This window comes from Pseudophryne corroboree, chromosome 9 (genome assembly GCF_028390025.1).
Source record: "Pseudophryne corroboree isolate aPseCor3 chromosome 9, aPseCor3.hap2, whole genome shotgun sequence".
NCBI lineage: Eukaryota > Metazoa > Chordata > Amphibia > Anura > Myobatrachidae > Pseudophryne > Pseudophryne corroboree.
In genome coordinates, this window is record NC_086452.1 from 391,135,569 (window position 1) to 391,158,529 (window position 22,961).

The 22,961-nt window shown below is 46.9% G+C and overlaps 1 protein-coding gene and 1 long non-coding RNA gene across 10 annotated transcripts in view; one reads left to right on the forward strand and one right to left on the reverse strand.

Moving 5' to 3' along the window:
- ERC2 (ELKS/RAB6-interacting/CAST family member 2) overlaps positions 1–22,961 on the reverse strand; it is a 2,157,515-nt gene that overhangs the window by 115,609 nt on the left and 2,018,945 nt on the right. The gene's annotated exons all lie outside the window — the stretch shown is intronic.
- Positions 1–22,961, forward strand: part of LOC134958319 (uncharacterized) — a 113,278-nt gene that overhangs the window by 72,032 nt on the left and 18,285 nt on the right. For both annotated transcript variants that reach the window (XR_010186956.1, XR_010186957.1), the window contains exon 3: positions 20,063–20,201. This is a non-coding gene — a long non-coding RNA (uncharacterized LOC134958319). The remainder of the gene's footprint in view (positions 1–20,062; positions 20,202–22,961) is intronic.

Below are 22,961 nucleotides of genomic sequence, written 5' to 3' on the forward strand. Positions count from 1 at the left end.
TGTTCGCACTGCGACTGCGCCAAGTAAATTTGCTAAGATGTTTGGTATTTTACTCACGGCATTACGAGGTTTTTTCTTCGTTCTGGTGATCGTAGTGTGATTGACAGGAAGTGGGTGTTTCTGGGTGGAAACTGGCCGTTTTATGGGTGTGTGTGAAAAAACGCTGCCGTTTCTGGGAAAAACGCGGGAGTGGCTGAAGAAACGGGGGAGTGTCTGGGCGAACGCTGGGTGTGTTTGTGACGTCAAACCAGGAACGACAAGCACTGAACTGATCGCACTGGAAGAGTAAGTCTCGAGCTACTCAGAAACTGCACAGAAAAATCTTTTCGCAATATTGCGAATACTTCGTTCGCAATTCTGCTATGCGAAGATTCACTCCCAGTAGGAGGCGGCTTAGCGTGTGTAATGCTGCGAAAAGCGGCTAGCGAGCGAACAACTCGGAATGAGGGCCAGAGTTCCTTTAACCCATTTCTAAGGCCTTAATGACCACTCCAGCTTTGGAATATTAGCAATCTAAAAATTTCATTGGGAATAACTTTTTTCATTCTTTAGTAAAGTATGTATTTTTTTTTCAAGATAAATAGGGATTTCTTTAGGTGAGGTAGCTGGTCCAGTCTGGTGTTACGGTGTCTGGATCGTTCCGGCTGTCACCTAATCCCTTTCTTTAGTAGCATATCAGAATAATTAGCAAATTCTCCTTATGCTAGTGCTACCAAATATGCCTACTTTATACAATCTTTGATGTAGCTATAGACAATAGAAATAAAAATAAAGGTAAATATAAGAATTTACTCACCGGTAATTTTATTTCTCGTAGTCCGTAGTGGATGCTGGGGACTCCGTAAGGACCATGGGGAATAGACGGGCTCCGCAGGAGACTGGGCACACTATAAGAAAGATTTGGTACTACCTGGTGTGCACTGGCTCCTCCCTCTATGCCCCTCCTCCAGACCTCAGTTAGGATACTGTGCCCGGAAGAGCTGACACAATAAGGAAGGATTTTGAATCCCGGGTAAGACTCATACCAGCCACACCAATCACACCGTATAACTCGTGATATTAAACCCAGTTAACAGTATGAAATATAACTGAGCCTCTCAACAGATGGCTCAACAATAACCCTTTAGTTAGGCAATAACTATATACAAGTATTGCAGACAATCCGCACTTGGGATGGGCGCCCAGCATCCACTACGGACTACGAGAAATAGAATTACCGGTGAGTAAATTCTTATTTTCTCTGACGTCCTAGTGGATGCTGGGGACTCCGTAAGGACCATGGGGATTATACCAAAGCTCCCAAACGGGCGGGAGAGTGCGGATGACTTTGCAGCACCGAATGAGAGAACTCAAGGTCCTCCTCAGCCAGGGTATCAAATTTGTAGAATTTAGCAAACGTGTTTGCCCCTGACCAAGTTGCAGCTCGGCAAAGTTGTAAAGCCGAGACCCCTCGGGCAGCCGCCCAAGATGAGCCCACTTTCCTTGTGGAATGGGCTTTCACTGATTTAGGATGCGGCAATCCAGCCGCAGAATGCGCCAGCTGAATTGTGCTACAAATCCAGCGAGCAATAGTCTGCTTAGAAGCAGGAGCACCTATTTTGTTGGGTGCATACAGGATAAAAAGCGAGTCAGTTTTCCTGATTCCAGCCGTCCTGGAAACATAAATTTTCAAGGCCCTGACTACGTCCAGTAACTTGGAATCCTCCAAGTCCCTAGTAGCCGCAGGCACCACAATAGGTTGGTTCAAGTGAAAAGCTGATACCACCTTAGGGAGAAACTGGGGACGAGTCCTCAATTCTGCCCTATCCATATGGAAAATCAGATAAGGGCTTTTACATGACAAAGCCGCCAATTCTGACACACGCCTGGCCGAAGCCAAGGCCAATAACATGACCACTTTCCACGTGAGATATTTCAGATCCACGGTTTTAAGTGGTTCAAACCAATGTGATTTTAGGAAACTCAAACACCACATTGAGATCCCAAGGTGCCACAGGAGGCACAAAAGGGGGCTGAATATGAAGCACTCCCTTTACAAAAGTATGAACTTCAGGCAGTGAAGCCAGTTCTTTCTGGAAGAAAATCGACAGAGCCGAAATCTGGACCTTAATGGAACCCAATTTTAGGCCTATAGTCACTCCTGACTGTAGGAAGTGCAGAAAACGACCCAGCTGAAATTCCTCTGTAGGGGCCTTCCTGGCCTCACACCACGCAACATATTTTCGCCAAATGCGGTGATAATGGTTTGCGGTTACTTCTTTCCTGGCTTTTATCAGCGTAGGAATGACTTCCTCCGGAATGCCCTTCTCCTTTAGGATCCGGAATTCAACCGCCATGCCGTCAAACGCAGCCGCGGTAAGTCTTGGAACAGACAGGGCCCCTGCTGTAGCAGATCCTGTCTGAGCGGCAGAGGCCATGGGTCCTCTGATAACATTTCTTGAAGTTCCGGGTACCAAGCTCTTCTTGGCCAATCCGGAACCACGAGTATCGTTCTTACTCCTCGCCTTCTTATTATTCTCAGAACCTTTGGTATGAGAGGCAGAGGAGGGAACACATAAACCGACTGGTACACCCACGGTGTCACTAGAGCGTCCACAGCTATCGCCTGAGGGTCCCTTGACCTGGCGCAATATCTCTTTAGCTTTTTGTTGAGGCGGGACGCCATCATGTCCACCTGTGGCCTTTCCCAATGGTTTACCAACAGTAGGAAGACTTCTGGATGAAGTCCCCACTCTCTCGGGTGTAGGTCGTGTCTGCTGAGGAAGTCTGCTTCCCAGTTGTCAACTCCCGGAATGAACACTGCTGACAGTGCTAGTACGTGATTTTCCGCCCATCGGAGAATCCTTGTGGCTTCTGCCATCGCCACCCTGCTTCTTGTGCCGCCCTGTCGGTTTACATGGGCGACTGCCGTGATGTTGTCTGATTGGATCAGAACTGGTTGGTTTTGAAGCAGGGGCCTTGCCTGACTTAGGGCATTGTAAATGGCCCTCAGTTCCAGAATGTTTATGTGTAGGGACGACTCCTGACTTGACCAAAGTCCCTGGAAATTTCTTCCCTGTGTGACTGCGCCCCAGCCCCGAAGGCTGGCATCCGTGGTCACCAGGACCCAGTCCTGTATGCCGAATCTGCGGCCCTCTAGAAGATGAGCACTCTGCAGCCACCACAGTAGAGACACCCTGGTCCTTGGAGACAGGGTTATCAGTTGATGCATCTGAAGATGCGATCCCGACCACTTGTCCAAGAGGTCCCACTGGAAGGTCCTTGCATGGAACCTGCCGAACGGAATTGCTTCGTATGAAGCCACCATTTTTCCCAGGACTCGTGTGCAGTGATGCACCGATACCCGTTTTGGTTTTAGGAGGTCTCTGACTAGAGATGACAGCTCCTTGGCTTTCTCCTGCGGGAGAAACACTTTTTTCTGTTCTGTGTCCAGAATCATCCCCAGGAACAGTAAGCGTGTGAAAGGAACCAGTTGTGACTTTGGAATGTTTAGAATCCAGCCATGCTGTTGTAGCACTTCCCGAGATAGTGCTACTCCGACCAGTAACTGCTCCCTGGACCTCGCCTTTATTAGGAGATCGTCCAAGTACGGGATAATTAAAACTCCCTTTTTTCGAAGGAGTATCATCATTTCTGCCATTACCTTGGTAAACACTAGAGATGAGCGGATTCGGTTTTACTCGGTTTTACTCGGTTCTCAAAACCGACCCTTATTGGCTATCCAAAACACGTGACATCCGTGAGCCAATTAGATGCCGTTTTGAGAACCGAGTAAAACCGAGTAAAACCGAACCCGCTCATCTCTAGTAAACACCCTCGGTGCCGTGGACAGTCCAAACGGTAGTGTCTGGAATTGGTAATGGCAATCCTGTACCACAAATCTGAGGTACTCCTGGTGAGGAAGGTAAATTGGGACATGCAGGTAAGCATCCTTGATGTCCAGGGATACCATGTAATCCCCGTCGTCCAGGCTTGCAATAACCGCCCTGAGCGATTCCATCTTGAACTTGAATCTTTTTATGTATGTGTTCAAGGATTTCAAATTTAAAATGGGTCTCACCGAACCGTCCGGTTTCGGTACCACAAACAGTGTGGAATAGTAACCCCGTCCTTGTTGAAGTAGGGGTACTTTCACTATCACCTGCTGGGAATACAGCTTGTGAATTGCCTCTAGTACAGCCTCCCTGCCCGAGGGAGTTGTCGGTAAGGCCGATTTGAGGAAACGGCGGGGGGGAGGCGCCTCGAATTCCAGCTTGTACCCCTGAGATACAACTTGAAGGATCCAGGGATCCACCCGTGAGCGAACCCACTGATCGCTGAAATTTTTGAGGCAGCCCCCCACCGTACCTGGCTCCGCCTGTGGAGCCCCACCGTCATGCGGCGGATTTGGAAGAAGCGGGGGAGGACTTTTGTTCCTGGGAACCTGCTGCGTGGTGCAGCTTTTTTCCCCTTCCTCTGCCTCTAGACAGAAAGGACCCGCCTTTTCCCCGCCTGTTTTTCTGGGGTCGAAAGGACTGTACCTGATAATACGGCGCTTTCTTAGGCTGTGAGGGGACATGGGGCAAAAATGCTGACTTCCCAGCTGTTGCTGTGGAAACAAGGTCTGAGAGACCATCCCCGAATAACTCCTCACCCTTATAAGGCAAAACTTCCATGTGCCTTTTAGAATCTGCATCTCCTGTCCACTGCCGAGTCCATAAGCCTCTCCTAGCAGAAATGGACAATGCGCTTATTCTAGATGCCAGCCGGTAGATCTCCCTCTGTGCATCTCTCATGTACAAGACTGAGTCTTTTATATGCTCTACGGTTAGCAATATCGTGTCCCTGTCTAGGGTGTCAATATTTTCCGACAGGGAATCTGACCAAGCAGCAGCAGCACTGCACATCCACACTGAAGCAATAGCTGGTCTCAGTATCACACCAGTGTGTGTATATATAGACTTTAGGATAGCCTCCTGCTTTCTATCAGCAGGTTCCTTTAGGGCGGCCGTATCCGGAGACGGTAGTGCCACCTTTTTAGACAAACGTGTGAGCGCTTTATCCACCCTAGGGGGAGTTTCCCAACGTGACCTATCCTCTGGCGAGAAAGGGAACGCCATTAGTAATTTTTTTGAAATCACCAATTTTTTATCAGGGAAAGCCCACGCTTCTTCACACACTTCATTTAATTCTTCAGATGGGGAAAAACTATTGGTAGTTTTTTCTCCCCAAACATAATACCCTTTTTTGAGGTACCTGGGTTCATATCAGAAATGTGTAAAACCTCTTTCATTGCCTCAATCATGCAACGAATGGCCCTAGTGGACATTAAATTTGACTCATCGTCGTCGACACTGGTATCAGTATCCGTGTCGACATCTGTGTCTGCCATCTGAGGTAGTGGGCGTTTTAGAGCCCCTGATGGCCTTTGAATTGCCTGGGCAGGCACGAGCTGAGAAGCCGGCTGTCCCGCATTTGGCATGTCGTCAAATTTTTTATGTAAGGAGTCGACACTTGCACGTAATTCCTTCCATAAGTCCATCCACTCAGGTGTCTGCCCCGCAGGGGGTGACATCACATTTATAGGCATCTGCTCCGCCTCCACATAAGTCTCCTCATCAAACATGTCGACAGCCGTACCGACACACCGCACACACACACAGGGAATGCTCTTAAAGGAGACAGGACCCCACAAAAGCCCTTTGGGGAGACAGAGAGAGAGTATGCCAGCACACACCAGAGCGCTATATAATGCAGGGACTAACTGAATTATGTCCCCTATAGGTGCTATAATATTTACTGCGCCTCAATTTTGTGCCCCCCCTCTCTTTTTTACCCTTTTCTGTAGTGTAGACTGCAGGGGAGAGTCAGGGAGCTTCCTTCCAGCGGAACTGTGAGGGAGAAATGGCGCCAGTGTGCTGAGGGAGATGGCTCCGCCCCTTTTTCGGCGGACTTTTCTCCCGCTTTTTTCTGTATTCTGGCAGAGGTAATTACCACATATATAGCCTCTGGGGCAATATATTGTGGTTATTTTGCCAGCCAAGGTGATTTTATTGCTGCTCAGGGCGCCCCCCCCCCCCCAGCGCCCTGCACCCTCAGTGACCGGAGTGTGAAGTGTGTATGAGGAGCAATGGCGCACAGCTGCAGTGCTGTGCGCTACCTTGGTGAAGACTGAAGTCTTCTGCCGCCGATTTTCCGGACCATCTTCTTGCTTCTGGCTCTGTAAGGGGGACGGCGGCGCGGCTCCGGGAACGAACACCAAGGACGGGTCCTGTGGTCGATCCCTCTGGAGCTAATGGTGTCCAGTAGCCTAAGAAGCCCAAGCTAGCTGCAAGCAGGTAGGTTCGCTTCTTCTCCCCTTAGTCCCTCGTTGCAGTGAGCCTGTTGCCAGCAGGTCTCACTGTAAAATAAAAAAACCTAACATATACTTTCTTTCTAGGAGCTCAGGAGAGCCCCTAGTGTGCATCCAGCTCGGCCGGGCACAGAAATCTAACTGAGGTCTGGAGGAGGGGCATAGAGGGAGGAGCCAGTGCACACCAGGTAGTACCAAATCTTTCTTATAGTGTGCCCAGTCTCCTGCGGAGCCCGTCTATTCCCCATGGTCCTTACGGAGTCCCCAGCATCCACTAGGACGTCAGAGAAAGACAGTTTAGGTTTGCAAGGTTATTTCCCTGATGATATACTGGGATACCAGGGCCATAACTAGGGGTGTGCGAGTGGTGCTGTCATCCAGGGAGCAGGGGCCTTGGCGAGGCTCCATCACTGCTCCATGGCACCTACACCTGTAACGGCATCCTACAGCCAGTAGCACTGCTGCAGAGCCGCCCAGAGCATCTTAAGGACGTTCTGGGCACACACCCTGCCATATATGGAGCTATCTGCAGTGTCCTAAAGACGTTTGGGCAGTGCTTTACTTCCTAGTGCCGGCAGCATAGAGCCCTGCTCCTTCCCTGTGAGATACACAGGCACAGTATACCAAAGGTACCTGATTCAGAGTTAGGAGCAATTTGCTTTTGGAACAGACCATGTTGCAATCCAGGAGGTGCAAATGCATTTATTTATTGCATGCAGGGAAGATACTGACTGCTTGAATATGTAGTAAACAAATACTGGACAGCTTTATTTTTGCACTGAAATGAATCTGTAGTATAGATTTATCTGAAAATGTTAAATCTGCCCCACCTGCAGTGCAACATGGCCAAAGTGCAAATTGCTCCTTTTTTTACTTGTTTCTAACTCTGAATCTACAGGACCACTTACCAATTTGGCGAGAAACATGGGTGGCCTAAAGGAAAGATGTGTCCATTTTGTACTTTCAATGCAGGTTTTACAACTTTGGGGATTGTAAGTATACACAGCAGTTGATAGCAAATACAGTCTGACATTGCTCATTTACCAACTGCATTTACACATATGGACATAGCAGGAGCCGACACAGGTGTACCGCGCCGGAAATTCCCCCCTCCGCCACATTATGGACTACACCCCCCACCCCTCCAGGACACAGACCTCTTGGAGCAGTCTATGTTCCAGAGCAAGGGGTAGAGTAGGTAGTCCGTGACTCGGCAGAGAGATGAAGTTCCAGCGGCACACCCTGTTGGCTCCTGCGCACATCTATGGATGTAGCTCAAAATCGACTGATCATTTTGGGCGTGGTGATACTTTAGGAGCCACACCAGCTGCATTATGGAACCAGTACTATGAGTTTGGCACGGATTATGCTGCATGTGTGGCAATCATTTGTACCTGAAAGGGTGTGGTATATTCCCTCCATGCTGTCTCCCTATTACCTAACTGGAGCTTCCACGTGAGGATGCAGTTAGGAGCAGGTACCCGGGAACAGCAGACTCTGCGGGCGGATGCAGGTGAAGAGAGGGGGCATTGGGGAGAGCTGTGACCAGAGCCACTGTAGGGGGGAGACAATATCATCTAGGAGAAGCAGCACCGGTGAGAACTTATCCTGTGTACAGGGTACAGACCAGCACTGGTTCATTGTAATGGAAAAGCAAGATAAAAGTCTCACACCTACGGAAATCCCAGCCTTTTGAAAGTGATAATTCTGCAAAGGAAGCATGATGAATGGCTCCAATACTTACATTGAACTCACTGCGAGTTCAAAACACATGAAAATGAAATTTCCACATTCATTTTTGCTAGGAGATGGGATCTAATAAGAGCCCATCCTAGCCAAGAGCTAGAAAAAGTGTGAAAGCATAACACTAAAACATGGATTCCTGGTTCATGTCCTTGGCGCACACTGCACGTGGGTCACTGGGGGACAACCCAGAGAAAACAGAGGATTTGCAAAACAGCAGCCCACAGGCTATTATAGGATAACCTATACGAGTGGTGCTCAATTAGTTCCGGAAACAAACGAGTGGTGCTCAATTAGTTTCTGGATGTGCAGTGCATAGGTGGAGTAGACACAATTTGACTGTCAGGTTGTGAACTGTAATCTCTGACTAAAGTTCTTGTGAAATGTCAAAGCACAGAACTGTATATAAGCAACAATGCACACAGAAGTCAGCATGTTCACTTTCTTCACTAATTCATTATGGAGCTCAACAGAGGCCAATGGAGAGACATGATCTTCTACGACTACAGGAGTGGTCTACAACAGCAGAAGAGTTTTGAAGAAGAACACTAAGACCGACCTGTGTCTGCCAACACTGAGGACAATATTGCTGCCATGCGTGTCAAAGTTGAGGTGGATGCCATTGGTGACCGTTGACCAGTTAGAGAAGGAGACATCTCATGGGGATCCATATGCTTGATACTCTACAAAAAGCTTGGCCTGAGCAAGATTCTGCATGTTGGGTGCCCCATCAGCTGACTCGAGAGCAGAAGGAGGCTCAGGTGACTTGGCACCGCATCATGCCAGGTTTGATGGCAGCCACTCAAACTCTGTCTGGGAGATCATCAGTGGTGATGAATCCTGTATCTACAGTTTCGACTGAGAGCCCAAACAACAGTCGGCCCAATAGACCCCAGGTCGAGGTGCACCACCACAGAAATTTTTACAAAAGCGCCGCTTGGCCAAGCAGAAGGTGGATGTTTTTGTGGTCAAGACTAGTCATGTAGCTACTGTAGCACCCGTGCAGTAGCGCACCATCACAGGACTGGAATGCCAAACAATGCCTGCCGCAAGTGCTTATAAGCCATTTACAGGTGCCATCCCAACAGCTCACCCTCATGGTGCCCTTCTCCATCACAACAATTAACTTGTCCACAAGTCCAAGAAAGTTTTTGGACTTCGCTAAGGCTTTTGACAAAGTTCCACACAGGAGACTAATTCTCAAACTAAGATTGGGGTAGAAAACACTATTTGTACTTGGGTGAATAATTGGCTGTTTAATAGGGAACAGTGAGTGGGGATAAATGGGATGTACTCTGAATGGGCTTCAGTACTCAGTGGAATACCGCAGGGTTCAGTACTCGGGCCATTGCTGTTTAACATATTTATTAATGATCTAAGAGAGGGACTGGAAAGCACAGTGTCAATTTTCGCAGATGATACTAAACTATGTAGAATAATTAATTCAGACAAGGATGTTGAGTCTCTACAGAATGACTTAACTAGACTTGAGGTCTGGGTGGATAAATGGAGAATGATGTTCAATATAGACAAATGTAAAGTTATGCACTTTGGGACTAAGAACAACCAGGCAGCCTATAAACTAAATGGGGAAAATGTAGGGATAACGGTAGTTGAAAAAGATTTGGGAGTGCTCATCGATAATAAACTTGGTAGCAGTACGCAATGTCAAAATGCAGCAACAAAAGCTAATAAGGTGTAAGCATGCATAAAATGGGGTATGGAGACAAGGGATGAGAGTGTAATCCTGCCACTGTATAAATCATTGGTGCGGCCACACCTGGAATATTGTGTACAGTTTTGGGCACCATACTATAAAAAAAGATATCTTGGAACTCGAAAGGGTTCAGAGGCGAGCCACTAAACTGATTAAGGGGTTAGCGGCAATGAATTATGAGGAAAAACTTAAAAGGTTATATATGTTCACACTGGAAAAGAGGCGACTGAGAGGGGACATTATTAATATTTATACAGGTTGAGTATCCCATATCCAAATATTCCGAAATACGGAATTTTTTGAGTGAGACTGAGATAATGAAACCTTTGTTTTCTGTGGCTCAGTGTACATAAACGTTGTTTAATGCACAAAGTTTTTAAAAATATTGGCTAAAATGACCTTCAGGCTGTGTGTATAAGGTGTATATGAAACATAAATGCATTCTGTGCTAAGACTTAGGTCCCATCACCATGATATCTCATTATGGTACTCAATTATTCCACAATACGGAAAAATCCGATATCCAAAATACCTCTGGTCCCAAGCATTTTGGATATGGGATACTCAACCTGTAAATACATTAAGGGACAATAAAAGGATTTATCAAACGATTTGTTTACCAAAAAACACTACATAGGACACGAGGACCAGGGCCGGTTCTGGGGCTTTGTGCGCCCCGGGCGGCAATGGGGGGCGTGGCTTCATACAGGGGGCGTGGTCATTTACGCCCCCTGTACAGACTACTGTAGCGCTCTGAAATGTGCCCCCCGCTGCCGCTGCCCGCTGTGAAGCCCTTCGTGGAGAGGTCCTTTAATGTGCGGTGCGCGATGACATCATCGCACACTGCACAGCAAAGGTCCTCTCCACGAAGGGAAACTAGACGCGTCGCGTCTAGTTCCCTTAGTTGAGAGGACCTTTGCTGTGTGGTGTGCACCGCACAGTAAAGGACCTCTCCACGAAGGGAGACTCTAGTTTCCCTTCACAGCGGCCAGCGGCAGCGGGAAGCAAAGCAGCAGCGGATCTTGCCCTGGTGCGGCGCCCTCCGGATGGCGCCGGCGCCCTCCGGAAGGCGGCGCCCCGGGCAAAAGTCCTGCTTGCCCGTGGCAAGATCCGCTACTGACGAGGACACCCCCTGAAGTTAGAAGAAAATAAATTCCATACTCAATGGAGAAAAGGGTTCTTCACAGTAAGAGCAGTAAGGATTTGGAATTATCTGCCAGAGAAGGTAGTAATGGTGGAATCAATCAATAAGTTTAAAAATGGATTAGATAAATTCCTAGCGGAAAAAAATATCCAGGGATACAGCACTTAATTAACGTAATCATTTTTTTATAATATAGGTTGAACTCGATGGACATTTGTCTTTTTTCAACCTCAACAACTATGTAACTATGTAAAGTGATGGATTTTCTGTCCCATGAACGCATCCAGGAGCTTGGTCATCCACCGTACAGTCCAAACCTGATCCCATACGATTTTTCTGTGTTTCCACAAGATTCGTGGGATTAGTTTTAAGTCACCAGAAGCTGCAATGGAGACTTTCATACAGCATGTAGAAGACATACTTGCATCAGACTAGTCCAGCTGCTTGACCAAGTGTTTTGAGGACATGCAACTTTGCATAGACTCCTCTGGTGAATATTTAAAAAAAAAAATAAAGTTCACTGTATTTGTAAATATAATAATTTTTGTGCCTTTGGAAACTTATTGCACACCCCTCATAGTATAACCGCTGCAGCTGCAATCACTGCAGAATTAAAGTGCATTTATTGAACATGTGTGGCTTGAGTACAAGTTGAAGAAAAGGTAAATTTAGAGAATGTGAGCTGAGTATAAAGACAATGTTGAAATGTGCATGTTTTCAGGATTTCCTTAATTTTACAGGTGAATTTAAGTGGGTCAGTAATTACTCCACTTTTTCACAAGCAGAATCCTCAATACGTTGATTCCCAGAGCCCAACTTCTTCCTATAGGATCCATACCGGCTCACTCCAGTGCCTCTTCACTGAGTGCCCTGCGCCCATACGCATGTGTAGTCAGCCGTATTTGGACTGGTAAGTAACACTGTTACTCCTGCAGCAGTGTTATACCCCTTTTTCTACTGGCATGAATGTGCATCAACCCGGATTTTTGTGTCAGTGGAAATGGCCCAACTCAGGTTCAGTGATCCAGGATGGCCCCAGGCAAGGCTCAGTGTAAATGGGTAACCTCTGTCGATCCAACACTAGACCAGTTTACAGCATAGGAAGAGCCAGCACATGGAAATGATCTCATTTCCAAGCGCCGCCATTGCTCTGGGAACAGCAGTGTCCAGCCGCCTGTCTGAAAGGGGTCTCAGCCAGGTCGCATCCAGATTGGACCTGTGTACAAAAGGTGCGACGGGGCTATTTAATCTGAAAGGAGTATTAGGAATTGCAGAGATAGCTGCTTTTTGGAGCAGTGGCCCCAGTACCAGATCATTACTCCCTCGTTGATGTATAAACCCCTAAGGATTAAATTAATTATAGGCCAAGATAGAGCTTCTCCATATTTAAGAAGTCTACTGGTGGATGATAGTTGGAGCCAGGTACTGCCGGCTGACTACAGCAATAGCAACCCCAAGCAGTAAATTCAGCCTTACAACTACCAGTAAGTATTTAGCCCTATCTATGGGAGTCATAATGAAGTTTGGATCATTGTGTACATCATCCCCAAGATTCAGTAATACAGGCTGGCACGGGTGTACTATGAGTGGCCGGCAGGCGGGGTCCCGGCACCCATCGAGGTGAGTACAAAAGAGCCCCTTACGGGCATGGTGGCGCGCGTATTTATTCTCCCTCCAGGGATGTCATGGACACCCCAAGAGGGAAAATAGTTGTCGGTATCCCGGCGCCAGTATGCTGAGCGCCGGGATCCCGACAGCCGGTATATCGAGTGCCTCCCGGCTGGCACAGCCATGAATGTGCAGAGTCATTCCTGGATGGTCAACTCTTGTGTACAATCCACTATTGTGTACAATCAATCACACCTCAGGCAATTACAACAAAAGGCAGATAATAAACCAACTGACGGCCATACTGTCACTTCTCAGACCCGGATTTTAGCAAGCAAAGGACCCTGTTGCTGACCATATGTTAACAGTATATATATATAAGCAGATCAATGGTCAGAGCAGGGATTGAGGGAATTCTCCATCCTTTTCTTCACTGTGAGATTCTCTTTCATTGGCAAGGCGAAGTGATTGGTGATCTGGTCATTTACTGAACAATCCTTGTCCACTTCATCCACTAAGTGCCCGAGTCGTTATAGGATATGTGGGTTGTAATATACTAATATATAGATAGATAGATAGATAGATAGATAGATAGATAGATAGATAGATAGATAGATAGATAGTGCACCGGCGACCACCAGGGGTCGCCCCACAGATCAAATGAAAGTGATAATGAAGGGAGATGTTACAGCCTGCTGCTAATTAATAAAAAATGCTAATCTGACTGTTCACACTTGCTGCATATGGAGAGAGGGTGCTGGGGAGGGAGACAGAGGGGGTAGGGGTAGGTTTTTGGTGTGGAAGTTGCCATTTATAATGACATTTTATATTCACACTTGACTGGATTTTCTATTCATTTTATTGATTTCCACTTGCTGTTAAATAAATGACCTCTGTGGCGCCGCCAGTGGACACTTTTGGGCACCCAACAGAGCTCTGTTTGGGACATGGACACCCCCCCCACCCCCTATGTACACTGCACACCCCACCATATACTGCCCCTATACACACTGCACCCCCATACCTCTCCAAATAGTGCCCCCTATATACAGGGCACCCCCTCCTCCATATACTACTCGTGCCATATACCGCATACTCTGCACCCCCTTCTCCATATACTATGCTGCAACCCTAGGTTGCTTGCTATCCCGGGACTCAGCAACAAGTAGCAGCAGTAAACGGAAAAGGATTGAGGAACCACCAGACAGACCCACAGTGCTCAGAGCGAAGGCTCTTGGGACATGTGGGACCACTTACCGGTGTGGGAAGGTGGATCAGTCCACAGGAAGGGGTGAGACCCTATGTAGGGTGAGCAGTGTGGTGACGAGAGGAGGAGGGGTCAGTGCTGCGGCTACAGCTGATGCGGGTGAGAAGGAGGCAGATAATTGGCTCAGCTGATTTATATATACTGCGCACCAGTAAAGGGGCAGGGTCCTGTGCTCGCAACTCCCACACCCTGCACAGGCCATGCACAGACCCTTTTGGCCAGCTGTTGATGGCTACTGGCCTCATCTACCCCCAGACTGGCCGGGAGCTGTGCGGGGACTGGTGAGTTTACACATGTCAGTAATGTTGTATATAGTGCAGCATCATTATAGCCTGGCCATTACAGATATACAGATATACAGTTATGAGGCGAGACCTTCTGACCGGAGTACCGGAGAGTGGTGTTTCTCGTGCTGGAGTCCGTGGAGCTGGAAATTACAGCGCCTGTGTCACCTGGGGAGCCGTGGTGACTATCTGTGCTAGCCGTCCGGAAGCTGCACTGGTTCTCTTCATTGCGCCGGTGACTTTAAACTGAAATGTATGTGAGTGTAAGAATTGGCAGTAAAGTTTATTGACCCAATACTCACCTTGCGCCCTCCATTTCTTTTTCTTTTCCCTACATTACTGAGGAGTCTGGTGAACTCTGGAAGGAGGATTGCGGCAACATACATTTGGACGTTATATACTAAAGAGACTTCTTGTATTCTTTATGCGCAGCCACTTTTTGCTTTTATATATATATGTATATATAGGCTAATGCTACACACACACAAACACAGACACACACACGCTCAGCATGATAGAGCCCTGGCTCCCAGCGGCACATACGCAGACAGCCGTAAATGGCTGTTTGTGATTTTTGTCCGCCTGCGACAGGGTATGAATAAGGCCCATTGATCACAAAATGTCTTTGTAAACAATATTTGCAGTTTTTCCTTCAGGGATTAACACAAAAAGATATTTGGGGCTACCATGAGCTGGCCACGTAAAGCTGCCCATGTGAGAAGCAGCTGGTCCCGAGACCTACACCTGCATCCGTAAGCATTTGTTCTTGCGACAGTACACCTATAAGCAATAATCCAGTTTTCTATTTTTTTATGTAAACCACAAAATCCAATTCAAGGGGCAATCAATCTGACAGTCCAGTCTAAATTCACTTTAGTTAAACAAATATTATCTTGTAGGTTCCAAATCCGTTGCTACTTAACCTACAGTAACACTGAAAGGTTGCAAGTAACATGACCAGTGATTCTGATGTATATACTTGGTGCACCATCCACTGTACTGACATGTATAATGCAACTTCATGAGTCAAGATAAGCTGATTAGTAATTAATATATAGTCGGATTTTCCTGCAAAATAGATCTTGGGATATATATATATCTTTGTATTTAAATGGTTTCACTCATAGCCCCCCCCCCCCCCTTTTTTTTTTTTTACACATTGTTGGTGTATTTTTCACATTTATTGCATTAGGAGGCACCCTTGTTTGCATTCAGGGTATGCAATATATGTATATGTATATTCAGTCAGGTCCATAAATATTGGGACATCGACACAATTCTCATATTTTGGGCTCTATACACCACCACAATGGATTTGAAATGAAACAAACAAGATGTGCTTTAACTGCAGACTTTCCGCTTTAATTTGAGGGTATTTACATCCAAATCAGGTGAACGGTGCAGGGATTACAACGTTTCTATATGTGCCTCCCACTTTTTAAGGGACCAAAAGTAATGGGACAAACTAAACAATCCTAAATCAAATTTTCACTTTTTAATACTCCTCCCCCACGTGAGTGGGGGAGGAGGTCCAGAACCACTGCGGGTGGTGGAGGAGGGGTGTGGGGGTGCCGCAGATGGGGCCCGGAGGTACTGCAAGTGGGGGAGGGGCGGGTAATGCTTCTCCTGCTTCTACGCCTGGAAGCAGCTAAGCTGCTATCCTCCCTTTGGCAGTGGCTCTCCCGGAGACTCGCACAGCAGCCAAGCAGCCAGTCACTATTGTTAGTGCCGTGTTCCTATGGGAAGTAGATGCACTCAATAAACTACAGCTCCCAGCAGCCCTAAGGGCCGGAATGCTTCGGCGCTAAGGGCTTCTGGTAGATGGTGTTCATTTAGTGCATCTACTTCATTGTAATGCGGCGCATTGGGACACCGGCACTAACAATAGTGACCAGCTGGCAGAACTGACTGACTTGTTGAATCAATGTAAAAGGTGAAAGTGCTGTGCAGTGTCAGTGACACTGCACTGCACTGCACAGCACTGTCACCTTTTACATTTATTCAGCATCCAGACATTACCCTCCGCGATATCACCCACTCTATCCGTTACATTAGCCATCTCGGGGCTTCCAGGCCGGCAGCCCAGGTGCTGTGTTGCGGAGTCAGGGCCCCTGGGGATCTGGGTGTGGCTGTGGCCGGGAGGCACTTCTGTGACATCACACGCAGGAGGCGGCTCCGGGACTCAGAGAGTATGCGGCGCAGGGAGGGTTATGAAAGCTTTCTGCTGCGCCGCTTTCATACACATCTATGCCGGTGGCCGCAGCAGCTTTTGTTCCACCTGCGCTGCGGCTAGGGAGTGGGGATTGTTGATGCCGGAGGGGGCAGGTGGACTGGCAGCAGGACATAGAATGCTGCAGTAAAAGGTTTTTTTTGCCCCCTATCTACAGCGCAGAGACTTGCTGCAGATGCAGTGGCATACCCTCCAACTGTACCTTTTTGGCAGGTACAGTCAATTTTTTTGTATGGTCTGTACGGATTTTTGGCTCTCCAAACTTCCATTGAAAGTATAGGAAAGGGGGCGTGGCCACGCCACTGTACCCGTGGCCACACCACCTTTTCGAATTTGTAGCGATTTTTATGTGTAAATTGTTGGAGGGTATGTTGCTGCAGATACAATGGGTCTATTTTGGGATGTGGACCTGGAGCTGCAGCCCCATTGTTAATCCTGCTCTGGGAACACACAGCAGCCAAAGGGCAGAGCCTCCCATTGGATGTAACCTGTGAGGGCGGGCGTTTCCCACCCAATCAGCTGTGGACTGGGTGTGATAGACCTGGTACTAACCCAATGAGAGCTCCTAGCCACGCCCAGCGTTATACACACAGGCACAGAGTCACAGATCTGGGCTATTATATAGGAGATATATATATTGTTTATATATATATTTATCTACATAATTTTGGACTTGAGGAGCATGTGCAGAATCCGATTATAACTTTTTTTTCTCCATAGTTCATAAACAGTCCCTAGAAGTATATAATTCTAATTATATACATACAGTGTCAGACTGGGGCATGAAGCATAGCCAGATTAAGGTGTGTGTGTGGGGTGGGGTGGGGGGGGGGGGGGGGACACGCAGGGCATAATGTACCCCGGGACCCCCTTTGTCAGGAGGCCCCCCAGCCAGAGCACACTGACATCACTATCTTTCCCTCTTAAGCAGCAGCAGAACTAGCAGCCAGAATGCGAGCAGCACAGTGTGCATTGCAGGCAAAGACACAGGAGTATCATGTTTCATGAACTACCGACAGAGCTTTAGGAGAGATAGTAGGGTGGAGAAAGCTGTAAGTGACACAGGGATCCCAGCTTCACCTCCTCCCTCGCCTGGGTGTCTGAGTCATGTGTAAACTGTTATGCAACTAAACCATTTGGGTCTAGAGAGAGACACACACAGAGTCCTCCTGAGTCCTGTCCCAGTATGTAAGTAGTATAGAAGCTGCTGCTATTCTTGCATGTGACAAGATAAATTACAGTATTTTATTTTTCTATGTGTATTTTAAGGTTAAGTTGTTTTTGTTACGCTACAAATTTTTTTAGAACTAGTTGTCTTTCAATTAGGTGGAGCTATAAACAGTACCCAGGCATTACTAAACTATTAGTTTAAAACTAATATACACCATTGGTTTAAATTTAATAAACACAAACCATACCTCCCACCATGACCCATTCCAGGAAGGACAACATGCTCTCTACAGTACCTGGACTTCCTTCCTAATTTATGATTGCAATCACCTGTGTTGAGAAACCTTTGTTATCAATTAAATAGTTCAACACAGGTCACGCCAATGATATATATTAAGTGGGAAGTCCAGGTAGACAGCATTTTGTCCCTCTTGGAATGGGACATGTTGGGAGGTTTGCACAATCTAATATACACCCCATACCTTCCACTGGGGCCCCCCAGTCTTAAGTGCCCTGGGCACCCCCAAGGCTTAATCCGGCCCTGGCATGAAGGGCCCACTGGGGGGATGTGGTGGGGGGCCATGCTTTGAGGCTTTGCTAACCATTAGTAAGTGCATAGTCTGGGCACCTAGATAAATATATATATAACAAATACTGCTAGCGCATCATGATAATGTACCAAATTAATAACAGAAATGCACTATAGAAAATATACCATAGTCTTGTGCAGTATAATGTAATATATGTCTAATGTATAATAATTCAAGAGCACAGTCTGGAACCTGATCCCTTAAGGAGGGGGTGGCCCAGGCAAGGGGGCCCACCGGAGGTCCCAAGGAGCACATTTCTGGCAAAAAAATTCTATGTACAGACACAACCGTTACAACTTTATCATATATATATATATATTCGTATATAAGCTTACTATGTACGATGCAATCACCTGTGCACGATGGACATAGAGCTTGTATACGAATATACCCCACCAGGAAGGGTTAGGAGCAGCAAGGAGGCTTCTGTCCACGAGTCCTCTCTATAATGGTCCGGATGTATCATTCTTTCTGGTATTACTGGAACTTACTTTGAAACGCAACTACTTTCTATTCGATAAGGGGTGGTACATACAGCGGCAGGGATGCGCGATGGGGTCATGTGTGGCCCCCGCGTTTGCCAACTGCTATATGTTCGACCTGGAACGTGATGCCTTTTTTGTTGATCCAGTTGTTGCAGAGAAAATTCTTTTCTTCGTGCGGTATATAGACGATTTGCTGCTGATCTGGACTGGTTCTAAACAGGACTTCATTGATTTAATGGTTCAGGTTAACTCCCAAGATACTACTATTAAGTACACGTATGAGATCAGTGATGTTAGTGTTAATTATCTAGATGTCTGTATTTCCCTGCATGAGGGTCAGATTCATACAGGATTGCACAAGAAAAGTACTGACAGAAACACTATGCTGCACTTTGCCAGTCAGCACCCCATTGCGATCAAGAAAGGGTTGCCTTATTCCCAGTTTCTGAGGGTTCATCGGATTTCGGATGATCCCATAGAAACTGAGAAAGAAATTGACATTATGGTACGCCAGTTCATGTTGAGGGGGTACAAATATGATGCCTTGATTGAAGCCAAGGAGAAAGTGCTCAAAATTCCCAGGGCCAATACTTTAATGAAGAGTCCGGGAAAGAAGGGGGGCAGAGAGGTTGTCCCTTTTGTTCAGAAGTTGCATTCCTCCAGCAGGGAGATTGCCAAATGTGCTAAAAGATTGTGGCCCATTGTGACTACGGATAAGGATCTGCCGTGTCTACGGGATGCTACAGTGATGCCTAGCTTTGCTAGGGATCATAATCTGAAAGATTGGTTGGTTAAGAATGATATTTCTTCCTCTCAGGATTCGGTTCCGACCAATTTTTTTACCAAAAAACCTGGTTGCTATAGGTGCACGGGGTGCACCACGTGCAGCTTCATGGAGACGGGGAGTTCTTTTCCGCACCCACATACGGGAGCCAGGTGTGCCATCCGACAGGTTTTGACGTGCTCTAGCACATTTGTTGTTTACATCATTCATTGTCTTTGTGGTCTCCTCTATGTGGGGAAGACCTCAAGGCAATTTAAAGAACGGATGGCCCTTCATAGGTCTGCGATTAGACAGGCGTTAGAAAACACTGGGATACACAGTCAGACAGTTGCACGGCACTTTAAAGCTTTCAATCATGGGTTAAGTACCCTGCGTTAAATTATAGACCAAGCACCTAAGAGAATGTGGGGGGGAGATCGCAATAGGGTATTGCTACAGAAAGAATCGCGGTGGATTCACAGTTTGGACACGGTCTCCCCACGCGGTTTAAATGAAATGTTGCCTTTGGGTTGTTTTTTGTAACTTGATCGCACTTCAGAGTATGTGTATATACTACAATTAGGGGTAATGATGGCACTTGCGGCATTATATCTGGCCAGACACCCGCTTTTTATCCATCATCGGTGTCGTTATTGACAGTATTTTTTGGTATCAGCCTGTAACTTTGTGTTAGCTTGTCACTAATTGTCTCTCACTTATGTGTTCACAGGGGTTTGTTATGTTGTGCCGGGTTGCCATGACGCCGGGTTGTCATCTGGGCGCGCCAGGGGGCGCGCATCGCACGTGTATTGGCGTCATTGACCCGGGAGACGGCGCGACGGCTTCCTGACGGGGGGATACGAGGTTATGTAAGTATGTTTTGTATGTGATGTCTGTTATATGATCCTGATGACGGTTTTCTTACAAATTGAAACGTTGATCTATGGAGTAGTCTGCTTGTCTCCTCTGTTGTTGCTATAACTGTAGTCCTTGGAGTGCCGCCTATTGCCGTATAAAGACTCATATATATATATATATATATTATATATATATATATATATACACACACACACTTGCATTATGCTGCTGTGTTCCATTTCCCTCAGGTGGCACAAAGTATTTACAAGGGAGCATTAGCCATTATACTGAGGAGCAGAAGCCAGAGAGAATTGCAATATCTGGAAAGCCCTTAGGTGCTTCCTCTTCCTGCTATCTTTTATTGTCCTGAACACTAATTACAAACGGACATTTTATGTTTCTTGTTAGCTGCCAGGAGCTAAATTGATAGCATGTGAGTGAAATCCCCGCCATTTCTCCTCTAATACATTCTCGCAAACACAAATGTTTACAGACACAAATCCCTTGTGGTTATTTTCTCCTGAGAGAATCCATTTGTTATATGTGTTTTATTGAGCCCACATGAGATGCATACTTGAATTGTGGTCGGAAAACTTAATAGGCTTAATTTAAGTGCAAACATCTTTGGATTTTCCTCATCTATTTCAGCTACAGAAACTGAGGGCTCAAGCTATTGTTGAACTACAACTCCCAGCATGCTCTGTGACAACAGATATCACCATCTGTTAAGTGCTAGTAACTGACAGGTTTTTCTGTGATGTGCTTCTCATAACTTGTGGCTTTTATTCGCTGATGGTCATTTGTGAGGCAAAAATCACTGCACAGTTTGTATTTAGAACTGCACCTACTTTACAGTAATTTACACATAAACTAGGATAACGATCCAGAGGTCAGGTCCAACTGGGCAGATGCTTTAAGTCAGGCATGTCCAAACTGCGGCCCTCCAGCTGTTGAGAAACTATACATCCCAGCATGCCCTGACACAGCTTTAGCATTCTCTGACAGCAAAACTGTGTCAGAGCATGCTGGGATATGTAGTTTCACAACAGCTGGAGGGACGCAGTTTGGACATGCCTGCTTTAAGTGATCACTGCCGATTTTAAATCTGATGTTCAAGGTTTACAAAGCAATACTCACAGACTTACCTTCCAAACTTCAATTCCTTTATGTGCGTAGAATTATGGGCCCGATTCAGTCCTGATCGCTTTTGCGTGTTTTCGCGCAGCGGGCGATTATCGAACTACTGCACCGCAATGCACAGGCGCAACACCAAACAGTGACAGGATGGTGCGAAAATTTAGATAGCATGGCTGTTCGTAAGGTAATTGACAGGAAGTGGACGTTTGTGGGTGGTAACTGGCTGTTTTCTGGGAGTGTCAGGAAAAACGCAGGCTTTCTCAAGCGTATTCAGGGCGGGTGTGTGACGTCAGCTCTGGCCCCGATCAGCCTGATTCCTTCACACTGGAGGAGTAAGTACTGAGCTACGCACACACTGCACAGAAAGGGAAAAACTTTTGATGGTGGGTGTGATGCGAACGGTTTTGCAGCTGTCCGCTGACTGAGGGGAATTTTTGCACAGTGTACACATGCAATTGCACACTTGCACGGGGTGAGTTTTCACTTCCCCTGGTCGGCGACTATCTGTTCGCAGGACAGTGTCATTTGCAGCACAGCGATCAGGTCTGAATTAGGCCCTATGTACAGACTTCTGATATTTGGGAGTCCTCTTGAACGCATGAGAAAGACTGCAATATAGACGGCCATCGGGAGAAGTAGGCAGAGATTAGGGCACTGCATATTACATCACCACTATGCAATTTATATTGGCATGTACAGCATGATGGCACAAGTCGCGTAAGAACCACCCACCAACAAACCAACCGTGACTTTGGAGTCCTACTTTCTGCATCTCCAGGAAAGGGAAATACAAATCAGCAAGTGGGACATACAGTAATCTGCGTGAGGAGGAAGACCCTCTGCATTCCTGGTTATTGACAGTGGCTGCTCTGGGAGTCAAATGACCCTCTGGATTTTTACCAGAGGACTCCACAATGGGAATTAGACTCAGCAGGATGACAGATCACAGCACAAAAAGGAGTCTTATCATAAGGCTGCAGTGAAATAGTGTTGAAAGCAGATGAAGTTCTATCGAATAACATCAGGAACTGTAGCAGAGGACAGGAACCAGGAAACACCTATGTATTTTTGCACAGTAAAATTACCTACTGCACAGGCAAAAGTTGTGTGAGCCTTATTTTCTTTGACAGATCTCATGGGGAATTAGAGGCGCAAGCAAAGAGTAATGAGGTTCAGAAGAAGCATACAGAACCAGCGGCAGATCACTGCCTGTGAATGAAGCAGTGGCGTGCAGTGAGGTCAGTGGCTGGTGAGGCACTGCAACCATAATGTCCACCGAGTCCTGTTGATGACCCCTACCACCGCTGAACCAATGCCCACTACCACGCCCAAGCCTGCTACCGCCACTGTCTTTGCTTGCGCCAAAGGCACACATGTTCCTGGAAAAGTGGGCATGGTCTTGCAGTGAGGGTGTTGCCTCACAACAAGGGGCATGGCCTCAATGGTAATGCTGTATCCGTATGACCAGGAGAGGGTGATGCCTTGGAAAGGCAGAGGGTGACAGGAGAGAGATGGTGATGGGGAGACAGTGATGCTGGGGATATGCAGTGGGTGACAGGGAGAGGATGATGGAGAGAGGGTGTGGGTGACATGGAGAGGATGACATCAGATAGAGGATGACATGAAGAGGGTAA